Here is a 25,404-nt window from a genome sequence, read left to right on the forward strand (position 1 = left end):
AATTCTGCACGCATAAATTACATTAGTTATAAAACAACAATGCTAGACTTCGCTCTCAAATATGTCAAAAGTCCCAAACTGCTCAAACTTTTTTTTTACGGTGAAAATTTCCCATTGCATGATGCGCCACTGTTGTGGCTTCCAGCGATTCTCATTTTCCCTACGCTACTGACGTGTTAAAGGCCGCGCAGCTAAGCTCCGCCCTCAGGTCCTTTACGGTTTAATACGAGTCTAAGTTATTCTATTTTTAATGTAAAACATTGCATAAAAAGAAGATTTTTTGTTTATAAATTTTAGGTTAGCTGTGAACATACCTACTCTAATTACAACTGTCAATTTACACTTAAAAAAACAGAACAGTTGACGGTTTGCAACGCCTTCCCAGCCTAGGATTTCATTTGAACGCCCGATATAATAACATAAACTTAAACTTCTTCAAAAAAGATTCGTTCAAAATAAATATCATTCCACTTAAAAAATATAATAATACAAACATAAACTTCTTTAAAGATTTCTTCAAAATGAATATCATTCCACTTGAAACATATACCTAATAATACAAACTTACACGTAAACTTCTTCAAAGATTTTATTCTGGTTCGGAATCAGATTCTTCTCGTAGATCTACGATAAATCGATCATTTCCTTTTCTGATCATATTGTAACCTTTCGACTTCCTTCACTTTTCCTCCATGATTTTTTTTTCTCCCTCATTTGATGTATTGTTGGTTGCCGCATTCCCTCGGATGAAATTTTGCGGAAAAATACGAAACAAAAATAATGAGAAAAGAAATGTTTATGGATCCTACGTTGTGTTTTATTTTTTTATTTTGTTGAATTAGGTTCTAACGAGAGGCCGTACCTTCGGAGGTTTTCCAAAAAAATAGAATTAAAACGATCGAGTACACTTAAATTTTATTTAACAAATAATCGAGTGTGGTGGCGTTTGGTCCCAACAAATTATAGAAATAAATAAATGAATTTGATAACAGAAGTTGGTGGAAATTTGACCTAATGAGATTTGACTCGCGGCCCTCGAATTGAGACCTGACTCATGAATAAATGACTACGCTGGGCAAATACAGAAGTTTCTGGCGCGAACAGCATTATGGAAGTTTGAGATGCCAACTATGTGATCCAATTTAGATTTCAATTACCCCAATTAAATTGAACCCGACGCGATGCCCTGGAATCTCATAGATCACCCCGGTCTACTCCGGTGGTCGAAAATAAAAGGGAAAAAGGTTCTAACAGGGCCAAAGGGTACCTCTCTTCACGTGTCAGCTGGCCTAGTTTGGTCGCTGGCCCCCTTGGGGGTGACGCGCCTGAATTTTGTGCTCTTACGCCGGACCACAGCTAATTGAGTGCGATGGACACTGGCGGTAGCTTCCCGATCGCGAGACTCCAAAACATACATAATAAATGAAAATGTTTTATAATGAATTTATACTAGTTCCCCTTGATGAAAGCGCGGTTCCCCAATCGGTAAATGCAAGAAGATCACATACTTCGCGATAAAGAAATTAATACAAGATTCTAAAGAGTCACGTGGTCATCAAAAGCTCAAAGAAAATAATATAATCTTTACTTTAGAACGATAAAGAACTAAATGCTGTTTGGCTAATTAAATCGCGGCTACAAATAATGTACAAAAATTAGAGAAATAATTTACCTTGTAAATGTTAAGCACGTGGTCACAAAATGGCTGCTGGAAGTACTGAACGTACCTCCGGCTACTTTGGAGATCAAACCCCGAGTGAATCAAAAAAGCCCTCTTTCCCGTTCCGCAATTGGTTTTATCATTTCTGGCGCACCCCACTTTCGCAACCCCTACTTGACCAAAGTGACCAATCAGCTCGATTCTACTTTACGCCGATCGCGACGCCTTTTCGAAATCAGTAGAACTTTTGAAATTACAGTTTCCGTTTTTCCACCATTATTTTAAATGTTTAAATTTAGACTTATGTTAGGACCAGACCAAATGTACAAATTTGTTCTTGAATTAGAAGCCTGAAAAAGAACACTAAATTACTGACTCTATACAATAATAAAAATCAGCATCAAGAAACAAACACAATCTAAAATTGGGACAAACCGAATTAACACGAACACTGAATTACTGGCTCTATACAATAATTAAAATCAGCAACAAGAATTCGACAGAATTAAATGAAATAAACATAATTTAAAATGAAACAAACATAATTAAAATGAAACAAACATAATTAAAACAAAACAAACATAATTAAAACAAAACAAACATAATTTAAAATGAAACAAACATAATTAAAATGAAACAAACATAATTAAAATAAAACAAACATAATTAAAATGAAACAAACATAATTAAAATGAAACCTAAATTGGGCTTGAAACGCTGTTACGCAAGTGTTATATCATGCATTGACCTGCTACTTCTAAAATTTGCTCTACATTGGTTTGATTCCCCAAAACAGTTCTAATTAATAATTACTTCGTAATTTTCATTCTCTCTCTCTCACTCACACATCTGATTTCTACGACTACCTGGCTTTACCGTTAACCTGTTGTCTCTGTTTTTTTTCTACCGACTCCTTTCCTATTTTACTTTGTTACTTTTCTAACTAAAAGTGCAAAGGATTCTAGTTATTTTCTACGATAAAGCGCTCTGTTTCTAATTTGCAATTCTCGCCCTTTAATTACAAATATGCCACAAATTTGAGAATGCTAAAAAAGGTAAATTATTAACCCAATGAACATTAATTTTGTGGTTCTCTCAATTTGAAACCTGCTAACATCAAATTTATTAATTCAATTATCCCTTGATTTTAACTGGACCACCCAAATTGTCGAACGAGTAAATTTTGCAATGTTTCTTTTCCCATAAAAACTGTTATCTTTGTGTTGTGTTCGGGCAGGACGTGTACCTGCATTTTCAAAGAAAGGTTGGCAGATTTCACTTGAGGAATGTGGTGCCGACACGGCTTCAATAAAATTTACAACTGGCCAGCATTTCCGTCGCAAATGAACGGTATTTAAAATATTTCGTTGAAATTATTTTAAAATTAAAATTCTTAATTTATCGAACCTATTCGGACCGTTACAATATCTCCCAATGACCCGTAACCATCTTCGTATTCGATAACTTTCTTAATCTTTTTCTGCCAATCTTCTGTGGTAATATTGGCAACTTCTTCCGTAATCAAGTTTATTACTGCCCGATCGAATTTGGGTTTCACATTCTTTCGTCGAATCCGTTTTTTTAACTCAGCCCACATAAACTCAATTGGATTAAAGATGCAAAAATATGGCGGTAATCTGACGACCGTATGGTAATATTTCTGGGCTATCATGTCTACAACAAACTCCTTTTGAACCGTTCTTGTGTGGAATTTCTAGCAGTTGTTTCTTGGTATCCTTCTTCAAAATACAAATCGTGTTCCATTAGAAAAGCCTGGATTTCCAATTTCCTTGAATAGGCATTCGGAATTTTCTTTGATTGTTTTGAATGATAAGAAGCATTATCAAGAACAAATTGGAAATTAAAGTGAACTCAAACCATTCTTCAAAAATATCAGAATCCGTGTTCTTGTGGTAGTCGACATTACAGTCCTCCATGTGCATCATACCAAGTTTCATCTAAATAATAAATTGGTCGATTTTCACTTCGATATATTTGGATTTTCTCTAAGTATGACCGTCGCACAATCTATAATTCTTCAGCTTTCCATAACTGGCGTTCGCTTGTTAAGTAGGGGAAGGTGGGGTAAGATGACAAAGTTAACAAAAAATTAAGTTTTGGCCAAGAAAACGTTAATATAATTAATTAAAAAGACAGTAACATGTTACGTTGATATATTACTCTTAAATTCCACATGATTTTAAAGTAAACATAAGTTCCAATATTATTAAAACTGAATATAAACAAAAAATTGTATTTTAGTCATCTTACCCCATACTGCGGGTAAGATGACGAACATAATGGAGTAAGATGGGGCCTTCATACATAAATCAGAAACAAACTCTCCTTTGCCACCATGATTGAAGCAGTCTTCGTGACACCATTTTTTTTCGCTTACTTTGAATAAGACGATTAATAGTTGATAAGGGCTTAATTTCCCAAAGTGAGGTGTTAGATTTTGAGTTTAAGCCTCTAGGGCCTGCTTCTTGAGGAAAATAGTTTGCACTTTATAGATGGAAGTGTTGCAACTCTTGAAGATGATGAAGATGCTTCGTCATTATTATTATTAAATAAAATAATGTATTTAGAGATTCGTCATCTTACCCCGGTCATCTTACCCCACCACACGTTATAGAAATTTTTCAAATTTATATAAAAACCATTCAAAGATTTATACAATTTAAACAGAATACGTTATTGTCACTGATATTATGGTAACCTACAACAGAAATCAAATTGTTTTTACTTGTGATTTTCCAATAAAAAAAAAATACTAAACACAGAGTAAATTTTATAATGAAACATACAGTTCCAAAGAACGGCTTCTAAATAAATAAATGCGAACTGTATCAGAATCTTACCGGCTGATATTAAATCACCTACAAACCTCTAGATGGGAGTGTAAAAAATGTTTTTAAATTTGTAATGGTTTGTCTGTAGTAATCATTCGTCATCTTACCCCGTTCGGCATCTTACCCTAACTTCCCCTACATGGTATTTAAATCCAAGTTTTTTTAACCAACTTCTTAATGTGTCTGTCACTCTGTCTCCTGTCAGATGAAAATCCATTACAAATAATTTTTTATTAATCGTATATAGCTGGAATTTCATTTCTTTTGTATTTTTTGTAGTCTGTGTCCCTTAGCAATTTTGCCCTGGCTGGATTCAATTCTCTGCTTTTTCCACCATCAAAACGTCTTTTCCTTTTGACAATCCTTTCTCTGGATAATTTTACTATGGTTGGGTAGGGAATGCCAGTTAAAAACGTGCTGCTTGTTTTATAGTCCTCCAAAATAGCTAAGAGCTCATAAAATTTTAGGGGTTTAACGAGCCATTATAAAAATGTTAACTTATGTCAAATGATTTATTACGGATTGACAAACCGCCCAAACAACCGGCAAAACGACCGGCCGGTGAAACAACCGTCCGTGTGCAAGAGGCGTAAAGAGCCGCAGGTAACAAGACCCTTTGCATTAGAAAGTTTTAAATAAATTGTCGTGCGGTCTTGTGTCTTTACTTTTATATCTAGAATTTCCTGTGATAACAGCTTTCTATTTTGTGCGTTTTCGGCGATATTGTTGATAGTTCTAGACGTTTATATTATTGCGTACTAAACCCCATAGAATTGATATGGAGCCAATTAAAGCATGGTGTAAGAAAATCAAATTTCACTCCGCCGGGAATAGGGTCCAGCGTTATAGAATTAATAAGACACAGAACTGCAAAAATTGATTGTGTATTATGGCGCAATTGCGTAAGACACGCAATTGACGTAGAAAACAGTTTTCAGTCAAGTCAGCCTTATCCCGAAATTATTATACACCTTAATGGAGAAGACGACAGTGATGATGAATTGAACGATTTATGAGTATATGAATTTAATTAAAATTATACATTTTGCAAAACTGAAAAAACTTGTTATTTATTAAATGGTAATAGATAGGTTGATTTAAAACTTTGTATTTCAAAGGGTCTTTTACCTGGTGCTGTTCACTTGGGCGGTTTGTCAATCCCGTAATAAATCATTTGACATAAGTTAACATTTTTATAGTGGCTCGTTAAACCCCTAAAATTTTATGAGCTCTTAGCTATTTTGGAGGACTATAACACAGTCTCACTCGTGGCTGTAGCTTCAGAGTCAGTCTCTTTGTGTTTTAACAGATTGTTGTAAACATTTAAACAAATCTGTTTGGCCTGTTCATTTAAGTGAAATCTTTTCTTTTTTGATTCACTGCTGTCAATTCTTCTGTCTTCTCTATCGGTGCTTTCCAGATAAAATAATTGAAAATTTGATCAAAATTTGCTGTACGCTAATGAGTTAATCGACTTTAAAAAATAATTCAGGTTGCTTCTTTAGCAACGGTACTTGTAACACCTATGACATTTGTCAAGTTTAATTTTAAATTTGCTTATCTTACAAAAAGTTATGAAGTCCACAAAACAAGAATACGCCGATTTGCATTTACTGTATGGCGAAGCAAGTGGCAATTCAAGAGCGGAAAGGCGACTATACAACGACTATTTCCTTCGAAAAATTTAAGCCAATCAAAAAGCTCGATTATTTGAATTTTAGCAAATAGCGATCGAATTATAGCGATAATACAGTGCAATTATCGATAATTTGCACTAGTGCCAAATTTTCGCGTAATCAACGACAACATAAAAATTTAAAGAATAACCAATTTTTAAACACAGAATTACGTTTATTTGTACTTACTTATCATGTAAATTTTTCTCAGGAAATAGTCTGCCAAAATATCCTCTCGTGCATGTCAAATCGTCGATAATTTAACATGCACTCGGGATATTACTAGTGAGCATTTTCCTGAAGGAGTCCTTCCGTCCCGTATTTATCCGACAAAGTGACAACACAATGACAGAAAGCCAAGTTTCAAACCGCGTGGTTCCGAACTCAAATCCCCCGTTCGCTAGCGCCAAACGGCTTACAAGTGCATAATGGTATAGTGCATTCATTTTAAATGTTGGGTTTTGTAATAAAACTTGCCTGCTTTGACACTTGTCCGAAACTCAGTGAATCTAAAACTGTGTTCAATATATTCGGGTTCAAAATTAAAGAATGGTGGGATCGAGATCAACTTTTAGAAGACCATGTGAAACCATTAACATTTGTTGCCAATACTGGTGAATCATCTAGTGAATTTGATTCAGATGACTATTAATTTTTTATTTGTTTACGTATTTTATTATTTATTTTTTACTTATTTTAAAAGATACATGTAATGGATACTTTACTAATTACTCTTATTTCTTTATTAAGTAATCTAATTTGTCAAATACATTATTTAAAATCAACAATCTCTTTACATTTTTTTGGTCACTGATCACAAAATGTGTTTTAATTTTTTTTTACTTGTGGATATTTTAACGTCTCTTTCTTTTGCTCGTCGATAAGATGGTGAAAGTACGACGTGGTACCAGTTTTATATGAACAGAGGGATTCCTACTTTACGGTACTGATACAATGAAAATTTGCCGCTTTCGTAATTTATGGTGTTTTGAGTTTACAACTTTACCCAACGTTTAAAATGAATGCCCTATATTTTGCTCAAATGAACAGGCCGGAGAGAGCCAAGCGTCTCGACTATTTAGAAGGTCGTGGTCGGTATTACACAGATTTTTTTTTCTACGAAAAATATATGGTTCCTAAACTGTCCGAAATAAGAGGTATCCGTATTACGGCGATGGGCATGGGTCAGTTGCGCGCCGCGGTCAGAAAAATCTACGGGTGGGCTTAATCCTACAGGACAGTTGCGCGCCAAGTAGTAATAGGCTTTTGGTCAGTAGCGCGCGGCGGTCAGTTTACCTGCGAATCGCACCTAGGTAACAGATTTATATAAAACACTGAAATGTTAGGGGAAATATTTATATTATTTCTTGCTATATTGGTAACAAACAGTTTTTACAAAATCAAATCGGTAGATAGCATTATTCTTACATGTAGAACTTAATTAAATTGGTTACATATTTGTAACGCTTCCTATACATATTTCGAATTTTATTTATTGTATTTATCCACCCCCTGAAGATTTTCTCAAATTTCAGAATTCCACAAAACAACCCGACTTTACCTACAGATTTTACCAAGAATAGAAAAATGAAAAGAAACATGTGCAATGCAAAGGGCAATAAGTAGTCCTACCTGTTTATCTTAATCCCTCATTTGGGCGCAAGTGTCCTGTACCTTTTGGGGCCGTCAAACTTCTAGCAAAGGGTAAATTGACCGCGGCGCGCTACTGACCAACACCCACGGCGATATCTGTAAAGATATTTTTCTTTCTATCTTTTCATCTCGAACTGATTTAGACCCGGTTTATTCAACTTCAAGTAAATTTATCTGGCCAGTAGTTGCTATGATTTAGAATCTGCTATTGGTAGATCCATAGCAATTACCGTTCAAATAAAGTTACTAGAAGGTGAATAAACAGGGCCTTAATTTATTATGTTGTTCATTTCGGACATTTCCAGTTTAATTTGTTTTGATCTGAAAATCAATTTGATTACTTAGCCTGAATTATATTGGGTGCCCCAAAATTCGCGGAACAACTTAGCAGTACGTTGTTAAGTAGTCATTAAAATATCAGGTAAAAATGTTTTTAAAAAAATCAATCTTCTTTTTCCAAGAAGAAATGGACTCGTTACAGTAAATGTGGCAATATTTTTTAATATGTAGTATGTAGTTTATTTAATGAGTTCGTGTGTAAATTGGGCTTTTTTTGGCATGAGTGGGTCCACAATTGAAAAGTTGTGACATTTATCAAAATCTGTTCACACAGGAGAAAATAATTCTCCAATTCTGACAGTGTCGAACAAAAAAAAAATGTATGTATCCCAATAGTCTGCAAATATTTCATTTATGTTGTATCCATGGCTATGAGAGAGAAAAATCAAAGCCATGTTGCCATACGTTATTTGAGGTAAAACGAACACACAATTACTACTTGAAAATGCTGGAAATAATAAAGAAAATAATTGTAAACCTGATTACAGTCGTTCAGAATTATTATGCCACTTGCTAGTAAAAGACAAATAGTCGAAATCTTTTTTAATATTTAAAATAAACGATGGGATGTAACATACAGAATAGAAACCGAGAGGACTAATCCATTTCTATTTATTTTATTCCAATAACTTAACAACCACACCTTTCAGCTGAAGAACAAGAAAACAAACAATATCAAAAACAAAACAGCAATAAAACAAACAAAAAAGAATCATCACACAATTAAATCCATGTGATTTCAATTGAATAAATGATTTGTTATCTAACTGCATTTATATTTATTTCATTAATACATAACCAAATTTAGCAATAGCGAAGCATTGCCCGGTCCGCTAGTAATTTATAAAAAATACCTAGAGACCAGGCCCGCGCTAAAAGGCATATCGATGATTTTTGGTAAGGAAAATTGTTCTGCCTGGGAATTCTATTATAAAACAACTTGTCCCAGGTAGTTCGGGGAAGGGTTTAGTTACCTAAAACCTGTTCACTTTGTATTGAACGTCAGTGGTGCAAATGCCTGACCTGTTACTATGACAACTCGAATGAAAGTTAAAGCCAAGTGTGTGCGATTTGCACCACTGACGGTCAATACAAAGTGAACAGGTATTACATTTGCAAATTGTTTCTTGTAGTAATTTTTGGTGTGGCCGGATTGCGGCCGTGGTCATACTTACCCTGTACTCGTACATGGATGGCCGTTTTGCGGCGGATTTGAAATTGTACCTGAAAAGGTAGGGGCCGGATTGCGGCCGGTCCACGAAATTACTATTCATCTTTTTATTTAATCCTAAAACGTCTATTACTTAGCATAAAATCCCTGTTACAAATATCCAGCTTTTCAAAACTATGGTTAGTCGGGTGTTTTTTTTAATTTCACCTCACAGTGGACGTTGAAGAGTCGATTGTGGACGCACCAGTCGTGTAAAACGTAAGAGTTAAACAGCTAATCCGTGATCCGTAACCTGTAGAGTGTGTTCACAATCGACTCTTCAACGCCTACTATGAGGTGAAAAAAAAAGATATTAGTTAACCACACAAGTAGGGAAGTGAAGATGGAAGTGATATTTAGTAAACGTGGTGAAGAGTTCATTCTTTTAAATACATACTCTGAAAAAAGTAGGTATGTACTACCAAACGAGGTGTGAACTGGTGTTGCACATTGAAGAGCTGCAATGTCAAAATCTATGTAAACGCAATTCGAAAAGTTTTATCACTTTTTCAGGTGCATTTTAAACGGAAGATTTATAAGTCCATCGCCGCAATCCGGCCCTGTCCCTTTTTACCCGAATGCTATCACTGCCGCAATCCGGCCATCACCTTTACAGGTACATTTTAAACCGGTTGTGTAAATTTACTTTACTATTTATTTAGGGGGTCATTCACGAAACTCGGTAAGGCTCGATAAGGCGTTGCACATTGACCATCGCCGCAATCCGGCCCTGCCCGTAATTTTAGCTCAGTTCAGTATGGTTTGCTTTGGTGAATAAAAGTATGTTTTAAAATCAGCTTTTGGTGCTTTTATTTTCGCTAATAAGAACACAGGTAGTGTAAGATACAAATAAGTTTCATTAAAAATTAAATGGCACAATTGTTCACTATTTCTGTTGCGTTTCTTTAATGTTGATCTTAATCAATTTTCGATCGTTACACATGAATTTATCATTACATGGGATAAAATACTTGTAGTTGAAAAATAAATAAGACTCAGATGAAAGCAGAATTCACTATTTTGTAATCGGTATACCAAAATTTACAACTATGTCATAAAACCCTCAATGATATGAAAGCAAGACTCTCCGTTTACGGCACCTAACAGCTAGAACTAGTTCAAACAGTAAAAGAAACATAAGCCCTGATTAATTTATTATACTTGACGATTATTTCACGATTATTAAGATTCTTATTTACGGCTGAAAATTTTATTTAAAATTTGTTGGGCCATTTTAACCTCCCCGCCCCAATGTTGTTTTAGTTTTGTTTAATAAAGATACTTTACCTCTGCAAATTTACCCAGAATTTTCTTACCTATTGTAACGATCTATTTTATTACGTTCATTTTGATTTTTTCTATCAAGCACACCGGTTATTTCGATTGTGTATTATCTTATCGAAGATTCAATTCATCATATTAAAATCAAAAATTTCGTTAACATCCATCACTGTAACTCTTTCGTGATAATTTTATAATGCTGAACAAAATAAATTGGTGATTATTTTTTAAAGCAAACTCTTTATAGTAACTAATAAATACGTTTCACATTTTTTAAAATAATGCGAATTGTGTCAATTTGTTGTAAAAATACATAAATCGTGATTGGGAATGGCATCAGCTTTGCAAATCAATGCGATGTTCAAGTCAATTGTTATATTACTACTTACTGATAATTTTTTTTTATTAGCTCTATAATTCAATTTTTTTTTTGGAGACATTATTTCTATTATCCGTTACAAAACTAAAAAACCACCAACACACATTTTTCGATTAATTACTTATTAGTTTTCACAGTCATAATCAGGGACCTCTGGTTATTAATTACTGTCATCTTATTAATGTTTTTGTTTTTTAGACTTTTCCCACTGAAACTCCGGTTGAAATTCCTGTACCCCAAAATCCTTTAGAGTCTTTCATCATTCCAACTGTTCTAATGACATCCAAATCAATTCAAGTAAATAGTATTTCTGCGGAGTATATGCCACCAAATGGTTGAGATAATGGGCCCTCATTTGCTAGAAAATCCACTACTTTCATCTTGTCAGATCTGCCAGCTGATAATAACTGCAACGCTGAAACCAGTTTTAGATAATACAAATTTGTCAAGAAAAAACAGATTTTTTAAAGAAGAAATGTGCAATCCATAATAAACTCCTTTGCAGAAAAATATTACAGTTATAAATTGTTCTAACCTACCTTGTGTTATGATCTCAAGTTTTTTTGCAATTCCAATTTATTAGTATTTTGCTAGTACAGAATGTATCCAAAATAAGCTCGGATCTTGGATATTTTATTGCATTCATGTTTTAATTGACGTTTTAAGCACTTAATCTCAAAGCTCAAAATAAAAACTGGAAAAAGTATCAATCGATTGCGTTCGAAATCAGTAGATGGAGCGCAAAAAGGTTCTGCCGTAAGGTCACTAAATCAACACACTACGTGCTAAGGTAGCGCCATTAGTGATTTTATACAGGTGTCCCAGAACTCGCGGATCAAATTGAAACTGTATATTCCTTGATGGTAATGAAGGTAAAAAACGTTTAGAAAAATATTCAGGGTGCAACAGCTTTTTAGTTATGAATTAATCAAATTGACCAATAGAGCTCGATCTAATTTTCCCTTTATGAGAAAATTGAGTACCTTCCCTCAATTGCCAAGCAACGTATAATTCGATGAATAATAAAATTATTTTCAATATTTATCTGGTCAACTTGTCGAAACAGACGTCAAAAGTGACAGCTATTTTTGAAATAACCAAAAATGGGATAATTTCGCCAAAGGCAGGCGAACAAATGTATAGAATCTAAATCAGGGAACGCAAGAAGCTGGTTTCTTATTCCGGCAATTAATGAAATATGGTTTGTTATGTTATGAGTGAAAATTTCCAGAGCAATTGTAACCTTGAGGGGTATGGCAAATTGACGGGAGGGATATGATGAATTGAACCTTTGTTGAAGGAAGGTAAAATGGCGACGTAGCGTCAAGTGAGTAATACATATTACTACCTTAAAAATCTTAGTAAAAAGTGAAATATGCAGGGCCTGTGAAATGAATCGGAATCACAAGAAATTTATCCTGACTCCTGTGCATCACACTGCATCTGCAACGTATTAGCGCAGCTACACGAGCGGGACTCGTCATCGTCGAAATGAAAGAAAAGACTTTTTCGGCCTCCCAATCTGGGAAATATAGCGTTACCTTACACTTTAGGTCAAGGGAGGTGCGATTTCCCGTACAATGTCAAAAATTTCTAGTGGAATGTGGGAAAAATGTAGTGGAGTACGGGAAAAATGTGCGGACACCGTTGATTTATTCTTTTCACAGTTACTTTAAAATTAAAGTGTCCATACGTTACTTTAATTTAGTGTAAAAAAACACATTTCCCTGTATAATTTTTCCGATAAATGTGTTTGTTTAATTTATATCGATCGAAAAAGAAAATAATCGTAACAGGGAAAATACAACCTATTGGGTTGGCAGCTGTATATGTCAAAAAGTTTGACAATTGTCAGGTATTTAATAAATATCTGCAAAATTGCACAATAAAACTAAACCACAGAAGTTGATATATGGTTTTGTGTACCTACTTTATCCAGTACCAGCTGTTAGTGCTAAAGTGCAACTGGAAACTAAAAATTTACAAAACATTCTAACCCCAAAATCTTGTATTCACCTGAAGAAAAATGATTCGTTTTCACCAGGAAGTAGTGGTTAAGTACAAGACATTTTAATAATTTGCAACATTAACATAATTTATTTTGTAAAATTACAGTTGTAAACAGTATTGTTACAATTCTCCACTTTAGAGAACAATGCAGAAACAATTTGGTAACTGTCAGCTTTATTACTTCTGGGTTGAATGTCAATATGTTGTACTGGTGCTTCTCATACGGTACTGATGATGGAATTCTCAATGTTGGATGATTACATTGGAAGCAACTGCTAAAAATTCAAGTAGATTAAAGCACTGTATCGAAGTTTGTGACACAACTCACTATTGTTTGAGCTGTAGCTGCAACACAGTACATTTTGTTTTTGATGTTGAAGGAAGGCCATCAATCATCACGAATCATTTTAGGAACTTCAATCTTGTGTCCATAGGGCAATCAAGGTTCAAATATTTGTCAATTTTATTTGAAATTGTTTTAATACCAATTTAACCTGACTTCTATATATTTCTTCACAGTTTCAACCCAGTTTGGATTGGTAATGGCAAACGATCTACAAATATTGGTTTTTGTGTCAGTTATCAATATAATATCTTCTCTTGACATTTTCCATTTTCAGAGTATATAACTCCTTTCGGAGACAGGCACCACAAACACCTATTAATAAAACTGTCTGTAATAAAATATGGTTTATTAAAAATTTGTGAACTAAAGAATAGTTATTACATACTTTTGTGAGAAAAAATTGTCCTATGTAACGTTGTTTCGATTTTTGTGGTAATAATTCAGAATTTAGTCCTGCCACTAGTTGTACTGCCTCTGGTGTCACATTTAACTCACTCTATAGTATATACTAGACATTTTTTTCACTCGATTAATACACCAAAATCAAATTTTGAAGCACGACCGTGAAAATTTAGCCGGCAAATAATTTGTTAGGAAAAAAACAAATGAGCGGTCACGGTCGTCAAGGAATTGATTCCACAGCATTCGATTCTTTATTGACGATGTCAGATTCTACAATAAAATTAGTCTTGATTTTTAAAAGATTTAATATTTTGGTCAGCCGAAAAGTCTAATACAAATGTCGTACGGGACGTATTTTCCGGCCCTCCAACTAATCAGGCACTCGGCTGCGCCATCGTGCCCGAAACCAGTTGTCGTGCCGGAAAATTCACATCCCGTACTCTAATGTAAATAACTATTAGGAACATTTTTGACAGTGCAAAAAAAGCTGGAGTTACACGTAGGTTTTGAGCAACAGATCAAGCATAGTGGCAGTTCCGAAAGAAAGAAGACAAAACTGGATTGAACTAACCTATTTATTTTAGCATCATTATTAGTAAAAATTTAAGATCAAATTTTATAACTAAACGATGTAGAATGCAACAAATGAAATAAGAAACATGCAAAATAAAAAGAATAATTTATAACAAGTGTTCAGTCTAAGCATATTAGGAATAACAGTAGCCAGTCTTTCGTGAATTTGGTTATTTATTTCTTCTAAAATATTGATAGGTTCGCGGTAAATATTGTTCTTCAAATATGCTTCTTCTACCGTCGTCATCAAAGTACTGAAGAACAGCATCTTCAGTCTCTGGCGTTCTAACTTCTCGCGGGGGACCACCAATTTCTTGTCAGCTAGGCACCAAGGACCCAATGTCTCAAGCACGGTACACCAACCGTAGAAATACGTTATAATTTGGATGTGGCAAACGTCGTGGAAAACGTATTGCATATTCCCTTGCATCCTCACGTGCATTGCGCCGGCACTTTCCATAAATTATGAGCATTTCGGTATTCTCTGCAGCTGTATACATGATTTCAATACGAAGTTTGGCAATTTCGAATCAAATTATAACTTGACGTTGTCAAAATCTTCACAGTTGCCCAAATATTTACTTGAAATTCCATAGTTACTATTCTTATTAGAATTATGTTGCTAGGCAATTCAAACCTTTGGTTAAATTTACGTGAAATTCAAATTAACAGCGTCCTTCTGATTGGTTAACTTTAATTATTCATTACAAAAAATCGATTATACCCTGTCCTTTTTTTTAAACGGTATTGCTTTCAGTTATCACCAAGGAAAACGCACTGTAAGTTTGATCCGCGAGTTCTGGGACATCCTGTATATCTATCCTTGTCGCAAAATAAACTCAATCTGGGGATAAATAAAACAGAGACACGTTTGAAAATTTTGAAGTGTCACTAAAGACTGTTGTCATTTTGCCAAACTAAATTCCCTCAAACTGATGTCTTCCTCGTCGCACTTACGACATTTCCATTTATTATCTTTGTTCCACAATAAACTCACGCCAGGAATGTAATGGCGCTACCTTAACACGTAGTGTGTTGACTTAGTGACCTTATTCTGCCGTCCGAAATATCACAGAAACAAAGTTTATATGAAAAAATCGAAAATTGAAACGGCCTTATAAGCGTTGCTTTTTGATTAGATGGCCTAGAATTTACCATAATTTGAATATTTTGGATTTTTAGAATTATGTCATTCTTAATTTACCACAATAAACTGCATGCTATTATTTTTTTCGGGAATTCGTAACACTGTTGTGAGGAATGAATAACTTAAAATGCTTTTGTTTATTTGTTATAATTTTTTTTCCAAAAGTTCCCTCTGTAAGCAGAGCAGGTGTCGCGACAAAAGTAAAGCAACAAATATCAAAGAGTGTCGTGGAAACAAAACGTCATATGTATTTCAATGACAATTTGTGCAAGCATCAAAACAACTCAAAGAACGAGTTCTTGAGGCGTTTCATAATGGAGAACGTCAAGCCGAAATTAGTCGACGTTTTGTTATTCCTCGGTATACTGTTTGTCGCATATTGCAAAATTATCAAGAGTGGGGAGACCTGGATGATATTTTCAAAACAGGAAGACCAAAAAAATCTTCTTTAACAACAGACAGATTAATAAAAAGAATATCTCAAAAGACCCTTGGAAATCTGCACGTCGTATAAAAAGCGAAATAGAAAACTTAAACTTGAGCACTCGAAGTGTTCAACGCAGATTAGTAGAAGCTAAATTATTTGGAAGACGTCCAGCTAGAAAACCACTGATTTCCAGAAAAAATAAACCGCTAGATTGGAATTCGCCAGAGAGCATGTAGGCTGGAACCTTGAAGACTGGCAAAAAATTTTATTCAACGACGAAACAAAATATGATTCATTTAAATCAGACGGGATAAGATGGGTAAGAAGGCCTATGAACGAAAGATTCAATGAAAAGTACATAGCACCAACAGTAAAACATGGTGGAGGAAATGTAATGTTGTGGGGTTGCTTCTCACATCACGGTGTTGGCCCTTTACAGTTCATTGACGGTAACATGGATAGATTCCACTATCGGGATATTTTAAATACAGTCATGCTACCTTAAGCTGAGTGGAATATGCCACTGAGATTTGTGTTCCAGCACGATAATGACCCAAAACATGCCTCATTACTAGTTAGAGAATGGCTTCAAGAGAACCTGATTAGAGTTATGAAGTGGCCGTCGCAATCTCCAGACTTAAACCCCATTGAGCATCTATGGGAAGAATTCTTCCCATAGATGCTTAATGGGGTTTCCAATTGGAAAGCCGAATAAGATGTCAAAACTTTAGAAATATAAATGAGCTAATGGAAAAGATACTAGAAGTATGGAACAAATTCCACAGAGTACGTTAGACAAATTAATAGACTCTATGCCAAGAAGGTGCGCCGCTGTGATAAAAAGTAAAGCTGGTCCTACTAAATATTGAATACTAAACATTATAATAATAATAATAATAATAGGCAGAATATAGCCTAAGGGAGTGCGTGTCGGCTCAGGGACGCGAGGGTCGCGGGTTCGATTCCGACCCAGGGTGAAAAAAAAAGGCTATATTCTATCTCGTGATTCGGAAGTCACGTTAAGCCATTGGTCCCGGTCTATTGAGTTGGTCATCACGCCCCTCATAGATTTGTAAACCAGTCCTAGACTGTGTAACAACATAAGTTTATTCATGCCAAGATACAGCGTATTTGCACACGTCAACCAACTAGATTTAACTAGAAGAGAATGCAGCTAAAAAATTCAACTTTATAATAGCTGTTACAAACTTAAACTATACAGGATGTCCCAGAACTGGCTCCCCAGAGAAAAAAAGGAGCCTTAGGGCGAATATATTAACGTGTAGTTTGAAGAAAAAAAGTCCTAGCTCAAATGATAACCGAGAAAAGACATTCTGAAGTTGACCAATCAGAGTTGAGCATCATTAAGGTGGAATAATCGCAATTTTGCGTTGCCTAGGTTTCCTTTTTATCCGTAAACCTCTATAATTCTGTCCATTAGATTTGGTCCACTACATTTATTAGAATGATTGTTCACGTCAGTTTGACATTTGTTATACAATTTCGCTGTGATATTTAATTCAAGTGTATCATTTAACATGTATTCTTCCTCTGAGTACGTAGATATGATTCTTACTTTTGCACGATGTGGGAACAATGCACGTGAAGCATAAGGTTGTACCGTGAACAATTTCCACAAAGACAAAGTCATTCGGATCATAAAACAATCCTGAAATTAATCGCTCGGCGTCGAGAAACGGGTCAGATGCAACCAGTTCGAAGAAGAAGTTGGGGGTGCTCCAAGAAATGTAACGACTGTCGAACATGAGGAAGCCGTATTGAATGTCTTTGAGAAAGACGGCACCCGGAGTATTCGAACAGTTTCTCGTGAAATGGGTTTATCCAAGAGTTCGGTGCAGAGAGTTCTAGCTGATAATAGGAGGCATCCGTATCACTATACACGAGTATAACATCTTCTGCCAGAGGATTATCCAATTAGGCGAGAGTTTTGTCTGGACTGGGCTATTGGGCGATCGTTTGGCAAATATAAGTGGTGGATCTTTCCATTTGTTAAAATTCCGAATCCCCCGCTCTAGATTGGACCGTTTGAATTCCCCACAAGATTAACGGGGACAAGATATGCTCAGTTCATTGGCACGGAGCTACCTGATTTACTTGAAATTGTACCTCTTGCTTATCGCATAAATGACTGGTTCCAACATGATGGTGCTCCACCACATTTTAGCAGAAAGGTTCGGGAAATTTTGGATAACCAATATCCACAGAGCTGGATCGGTCGAGGAGGACCGCATCATTGGCCTGTCAGGTCTTCAGATCTGAATCATTTATCGGCGGCTGATATGAGAGTTAGAATTCAGGAGGTTTTGTTTCAGTTACTGAAGAAATGATAACTAACGCTACTACAAGAAGTTTGTTACATAGAGAACAATTGTGCATACAAATGAATGGTGGTCATTTCAAACATCTGCTTTAACATTATTACTTACTTAAATAAATGGTTCTTTTTAGAATCTCCATTTTTATTGTTTTATTTCGAAGTTATTATCTTTTGCAATTGTCAAGTCTTGATGTTGATGACAGATAAACGTCAACGAATTTTTATATCGGAAAACGTCAAAATTCCAGTTGCCCAAACATTTTATTGATTTGTGCGATATCAGAGATTTTTTGTTGTTGTTTAGCAACCGATCGGATTTTTTAGTAATACCTGAGGACGAGCTTCCGGGATTGGTGAAATTAAAAACTTTATAACTCGGTAATTTGAGCTAGCAGAAAATTTATTTTAGTCAATTTAGAGTCTCCTTTGTTGTCAGCACATGCCTGTTTTCTCTGGGGAGCCAGTTCTGGGACACCCTGTAGATTAATTGCATACATTTCCTAGTTGTTGCTTTACTTTTGTCGTGTTGTGAAAGTCAACATTTTGTTTGGAATATTAAAAAGAAAACAATTTTTGTTGCAATTTTATTTCTTTCATCCGAAGTGGACTATTGATAAGTTATGTAAAAAATACTGGATGCATTGTTACTCTACTGCTTCACAGAAGTTGAAAAACGATCGTATATTTCAAAAATAAACTTTATTTCATCCTGTGTAAAATTTCAAAACTTTTCGTGCCTCCGGCCGGAATTTGGTAAATTACGGATCTCGAAATCGTCCAGAAACACATGCATTGCCGACCTAGTCCGGCTAAAAGTAGGGATTTTGAGTTGTCATCGGTTTCGGTTGGCATTTGTTATCAGAATTCTATCAAACGTCAATGTTTGTTCTGTGGATGGCTCGTTAAAAATGTTTTTCTATTTATAACAACGTACAAACTACAAAGAAGCAATATTTAACTAAAATTAATTAATTAAAATTACGTTTCGAGCCACTTCTTGAATATGGGCTGGTGTATTTATTACAACAAATGTTTCAGGAAAATGTCAAAAACAAAACAAATTAATTAAATTTAATAAATGTCAGGAAACAAGAGCGATGTTGATTTTAAAATTTAAATATTTAAATGTAAGTGTTGGCAACACAAAAAAAGTCCCTAATACCAATTATTAAAACAAGTGCTTTAACAAAAATCCGCAGAAGTCGGCACGAAAAATTTTGTGTATCACACGTCCAGAAACTGTTTTGCGAGCATTCGTACTTGCAATACTCGTCTATCGACTCGTATTGCAAACCGTACTCATGCTCGCAAACGTGCAGTTTCTGACCTTGTGATACAAATAACTATTACGTCATCAGTTTGAATCCGGGAAAACGCAAAAAACGGCCGCACGCCGGTTAAGTGTTGCTATAGGAAACACAAAAGTAATAATCGCAATAACAATTATTCAGGTTTAAGAAATGTTTTATTCAAAACTACATCTAAATACAAATTAACAATTTAACTATTTCGGCCACAAAGAAGATGCATTTACTTTCTCAGACTAAAAACGTTTGTTCACAAATAAAATAATACAACCATTTAAATCAAATCTAAAAAATAGGCCAGCCAGCCGTAATTTTCTTCACATTATTTTCTGATTTCCATTTACAAAAATGGCTGAATTGTTTTTGATACCTTTCACCAGACTTGCTAGGTATTAATTCAGCACAGGCTTCTGCAGATTTTCTTACAATTTCTGGAGGATTTGCTTTAGAAGTCATTTTGACGCACAAAATTATGTCAACAAAATCAACAAAATAAACAATTGCCAAACAGCCGTTGCTAATCATGTTCCGAAAATGTGACTAGATTTGGAGCTTTTGTTGAATTATTTTGAAATTAATTTCAATGTTTCTTTCAAACGAAATTTGAGGCAGGATGAAATAAAATACATAACGACATTCGTCCGTGAACTCTTTTTACAGTACTCGTTTCGAGTTTCAAGACTCGGCTCCTTTGTCGCCTCGTCCTTAAACGTCTAACTCGTACTGTAAACTATGAGTTCCCGGACTTATAACGTTAATTACTATTATTGTTGCTTCACTTATGTCCGATACTGTAAATATTTGTGCAAGTCCATATTCAAATCTGTAGTATTATTAGAAGAATCCTTCTAATTCTATAAACTATTGATAGACTTTTTGTTTATATTTTTTATTCAAAAACTATTTATAATATTCATTTGTTTTTATAACAACTGCTCACTAATTAATATCAAATATAAATTTAATATTACAACAGCCCCCCTTAAATTTATTTTTTCTTTATTCTATATTCTTAATGTCTGAATTTTCTACGCAATAGTTATGTTTAAATTTTGATAGGGGCTTCGATCGGCGAGCATTTCACTCGTTTATATGTATTTAATTTCTATTTCTTTTTTTTGCAATATTTCTCGTATAAAATGATGCCTGATATCTATGTGCTTGGTTCTGGAATGTTGAATTGGGTTTTGTGCGAGGCTCCTTGCACCTTGATTATCTTTCATTATTTGAATTTGTTTATATATGTCCAACACCTCCTTTAAAAATCGTCGTAAATAGATGGCTTCTTTTGTTGCATCGGATAAACCCATATATTCTGCTTCTGTACTTGAGAGTGCTACTGTTTGTTGCTTTCTTGCTTCCCAGCTGACAGAACAATTTGCAAAAATAAAAATATATCCTGTGTAAGATTTTCTGTCGTCAGGATTCGCTCCCCAGTCAGCATCTGCAAAACCAATTATATCTTCAACATTTTTTTCGTAAACTAATCCGTAGTCCCTAGTTTCTTTTAAATATCGTCGTACTCTTTTTGCAGCAATCCAGTGTTCCTTTCCAAAACACGTATTAAATTGACTTAAACAGCTTACGGCATATTATTATGAAATATCTGGCCTTGTTGAAACTGATAAATACATAAGGGAACCAATTAAATTCTGATTTGGACACCTTGTCATCTCTTCTTTTTCTTTTTCCGTTTTTGGACACATTTGGGTCCATGGGAGTTGAAACTTCTTTTGAATTTTCCATTCCAAAACGCTTTAATAAATCATCAACATATTTCTTCTGACTCATAGTACTTTGTTTATCTTTACGTTAAATTCAATTCCCAAACAATATTTTATCTGTCCCATATCTTTCATCTGGAAAATTTTCGCAAGATTTTCTTTCAGATTATTAATTTCTTCCATGCTGTTAGACGCTATTATTATATCATCTATAAAGCTCGGATTCTATGCAAATTGCATATTTGTTTCTATGAAGTATATAGACAAAATTTCGGATTTTCTGGGCGTATTCACAAATTTTGAATGAAATTACGTCATTTTGAAAATGCATATTTTGCATATTTTAAGTATCTTCAGCATATTTTAGGGAAAAAATGCATATCAGTGCATATTTCTCCAATTTTCCAGATTTTTTTTGTCAAAAGTATGGAATAAATTCATTAAAATAATTTTAATAAAACTTAAACATTTTTTTTTAAATCTTTGGACGAGTCACTTTTAGTTTATAAAAATACATATTTTAATACCAAACAAAATTCCAAGCAGTCATTTGTTTCCGAGTGATAACGTCATCGGTATATTTTTTTAAATAGAAACCCCCTATTTTTTTCTTGATTCAGATATCTGTTATCTTACATGAGGAAATTTTTGAGAAAAAAAATAATAAATTTGAAAAAAATAAATTTTATAACGAACAAAAACAAGTCAAAAAATCAAGTAGATAAATCAAACAATTAAATAGTACTGCGAGTTTCAATCGTTTGTGTTATTTGTTTTACAAAACGTTTTCGAAAATGGCTCATTTAACAGAAACACAACGTATAGAAATTTTCTTTTTGATTGAGTGAGGGGATAAAACTAGATAAAACTAAAACAGGAGGAATTTCTTCATAGACTTGTTTATTGTCAACAAGCTGGGGGATGGCAATTCGTACATTTAAATCCTTAATTTTAAGTATGTACTTAATAACACAGTTTTTGAGTTGTTTTTGTTCCTTATAATAGTATATAATGATACAAGTTTATAAGGAAGCCTTTAAAGCACGCGCGACGAGTTTAAGAGCACGACGCGTAGCGGAGTGCTTTTAACGTCGCAAGTGCTTTAAAGGCCCTTATAAACGTGTATCATACGCTATTTTTTATTATACCTGCACTACAATCTGAAAATCATAGCAAAAAAAGTAAATTGAATTACCTTTTCTGAGGTAATCTATGTCATTAATCGTTAATTAATGTAGGTGAATTTGTTGTTACCTAAGCAACCTTTAAAGCTCGGCGTGCTTGAATCGCCTGTTTTCGCACGCTCAGGCGTGCTTAAAACGGCGATTCTGATGCAGGTATAATAAAAAATTTATTTTTTCCAAATTTATTTTTTTTTTCTCAAAAATTTCCTTATGTGAGATAACAAAATTTTTATACTGTCATTTAGACAATTAAAAGGGCTATCAGAATCAAGAAAAAAAAAATAGGGGGTTTCCATTTAAAAAAAACATCGATGAAATCATCACTCGAAAATAAATGACTGCTTGGAATTTTATTTGGTTTTGAAATAGGTATTTTTATAAACTAAAATTCAAAGATTTTTTGAAAAAAAATTTGTTTAATTTTTAATGAATTTATTCCATACTTTTGCCGCTCACTGTATACATATTAATAAATTTTGAATAAATAGATTAATTCTGTGAAATTTGTCTTTTTTTAAATAAGTGATAGAGCATATTATAGCATGTTTCTGCATATTTTTTGCATATTTGTGCATATTTCAGTGCATTTTTAGCTAAAAAGCGTGCGTTAATTTTATGATTTTTGAAAAGAGGTTTTTTTTCTGAATTCAACGATGTATCACATGTAATAATAGTTTACATAAGAATGGTAAAAAAAAATTTTTTAATTTTAATTCAAAAATAAATAAACTGTTATCTTTGAAAACAGGTTCTATTATTAATTTATTTATTACTTATTTATTAATTATAAAAATGCATTATTTAAGTGAAACCGAGCGGATAGAAGTTCTAATGATGATTGGATATGATGATTGGAGACGAAGCTGTGCTGAAGTGATGACACTTTTGATGACACACAAAAAATGAAACGGTCATTATGTGATACAGTGTTGGATTAAAAAAAACACTCTTTATCATGAAATTAACCCCTGTTGCCATTTAAAAAAAATCAAGTTAGCTTTGTATCTCGAAAACAAATGAAGGTATTGTAATGATTTGAATACATTGCTTTTTCCGCCAAATATTCGAACCTGCGCAAACGGTAACAAATGTGGTCGTGATCGTCATCGAATCGGAGGAGCCCTACGTTGTGATTTTCTTTTGGCGGAAAAGGTTCGGAATGCAAACGATGAGGGTTCCAGTTGGAAGAGTGCCGCAAATAAAATACACATGTGAGGAACGCAAAATACCTTTTATTGAAAATGCCTGTAATAACTTTGATGAAAAGAAAATTGAAACGAACCCAAAAGACAGAAACTAAGTTTAACGAAGTACAAGAAATTAACTAGTTGAGTACATCACAAAGATAAACAACAAGATGAATGCAACAATATTTAAAATAACAGAGAACGGGTACATAACAGACAAAATGACAGGTTAAAGCTTGCAAAACAAGTAAACAAATTATAAGGCAGTTATTACAGACAGGGACGGATGAAAAACCCTCTTCAAAAACCGTATCCCAGGTATTACTCATATTTTACAATTTGATTAATGGCAAAACAATGTTTGATTTGGAAGTACGCGGCCCAGGTACGCCAACGGGAGCTTAGAGCTGGAGGTAACAAACTTTCGGCCGCGAGGGGACTCAGAAGAATAATCTGAATCATCTTGAAATCAAGCGACGTTTATAGATATTCGGGGTATTAATGAACGTCAGACTATTTCACCGACCAAGCAAGAGTGACAGAGCGTTTCGGGGTCGTACGATTAGCATTCCTAGACCGCAACCGCAAAGACCTAGGTCCGCCGTCCCCAACCAACCGTTTCCGGACAAAACCCCGAAGTCTCTATAACCGTCGACGGAAGCTTCACGAAAACATCCCGACGCCGCTCCCGCAAAGACTAAGGTCCGCCCCCGCTAACGGTCTTAAATAACCGTAGCTTCCACAGAAATTTACTAAACAACCCCACGACTTCCTGATTGTCACCTAGCTCCCACAGGGGCGCACTTACAACATTTTACTTTAACTTTTCCGAAATCTAACAACACGAAGGAAAAAAAAAACGAATTTAATTCTATCGAACAAAGCGTAACATTAAACGATGAGAAAATCCAGCAAAACAAAGCGCAACATTAAACAATGATAAAATAAGCAAAACAAAACGCAACATTAAACAAGGATAACATAAGCAAAACAAAACGCAGCATTAAACAATGAGGAAATAAACGAGAACAAAATGCGAGGTTACATAACGATAAAATCAGAGTGCTTTAAAAAGGAATACCATACTCGCTGGCAATACTAAACAAAAATATGGCGGGTTGAGTGCCGTTAGAAAATGTTAGTGAAAGAAAAACAAAATGGACGCACGCGGTCCGGACGACGGCTACTAATTTCCGAAATTACAAGATTGCAAAAAAAAAGAACCTCCCGGGAGAAACTTAGGGATAACGCTTAAAATTAACAAATGGGCGCTTCTTAAAGAAACCGCATGCAACAAAATGAAATCTACAACATACCCTTACCACGTGGTCCTGGTCCCAAAAACAAAGACAACGGACAACGGACAACGAACGTGAGATAAATAATTACCCGTGTGGATAAAAAAATGAAACTGCCGGATTCTTCACGGGGACACAAAATATCTACTCGGGACGGTAGTGTAATTGGTTCGGATTTAACTTACAAATTTGAGAAACTTGGATCGCTCTTCGCAAGGTGTGTTCGTTTCGAAAAACTAAACAGAAGTGACCTACCCCCTTCAACCGCCCGCGCGAGCCCGTTTCATCCCCCCTATATTTCCGCTTTTCAACAGCGTCGCCAACTCGCTAAGATTACCAACCCCATCCCTTAGTTCCTAGTCTAGCCGCTAGTACCTTCCCATTTGGCGCGCTCTCGTGGCGGTACCGGGA

At 34.7% G+C, this 25,404-nt stretch overlaps 2 long non-coding RNA genes across 3 annotated transcripts; one reads left to right on the forward strand and one right to left on the reverse strand.

Annotated features, from left to right (window-relative positions):
* The first annotated feature begins 11,859 nt into the window (after positions 1-11,859).
* LOC138129625 (uncharacterized) lies at positions 11,860-14,497 on the forward strand. Of its 2 annotated transcripts, XR_011159284.1 has the most exons (3): positions 11,860-12,377; positions 12,432-13,103; positions 13,166-14,497. It is a non-coding gene; the product is annotated as an uncharacterized lncRNA (long non-coding RNA). The 2 variants fall into 2 exon arrangements; XR_011159283.1 differs by having other exon boundaries at positions 12,432-14,497.
* LOC138129626 (uncharacterized) lies at positions 13,119-14,286 on the reverse strand. Its single transcript, XR_011159285.1, has 3 exons — positions 13,792-14,286; positions 13,389-13,734; positions 13,119-13,335 (listed from the first exon to the last, which is right to left on the reverse strand). It is a non-coding gene; the product is annotated as an uncharacterized lncRNA (long non-coding RNA).
* Positions 14,498-25,404: the final 10,907 nt, after the last annotated feature.

This window comes from Tenebrio molitor, chromosome 4 (genome assembly GCF_963966145.1).
Source record: "Tenebrio molitor chromosome 4, icTenMoli1.1, whole genome shotgun sequence".
Classification (NCBI taxonomy): domain Eukaryota; kingdom Metazoa; phylum Arthropoda; class Insecta; order Coleoptera; family Tenebrionidae; genus Tenebrio; species Tenebrio molitor.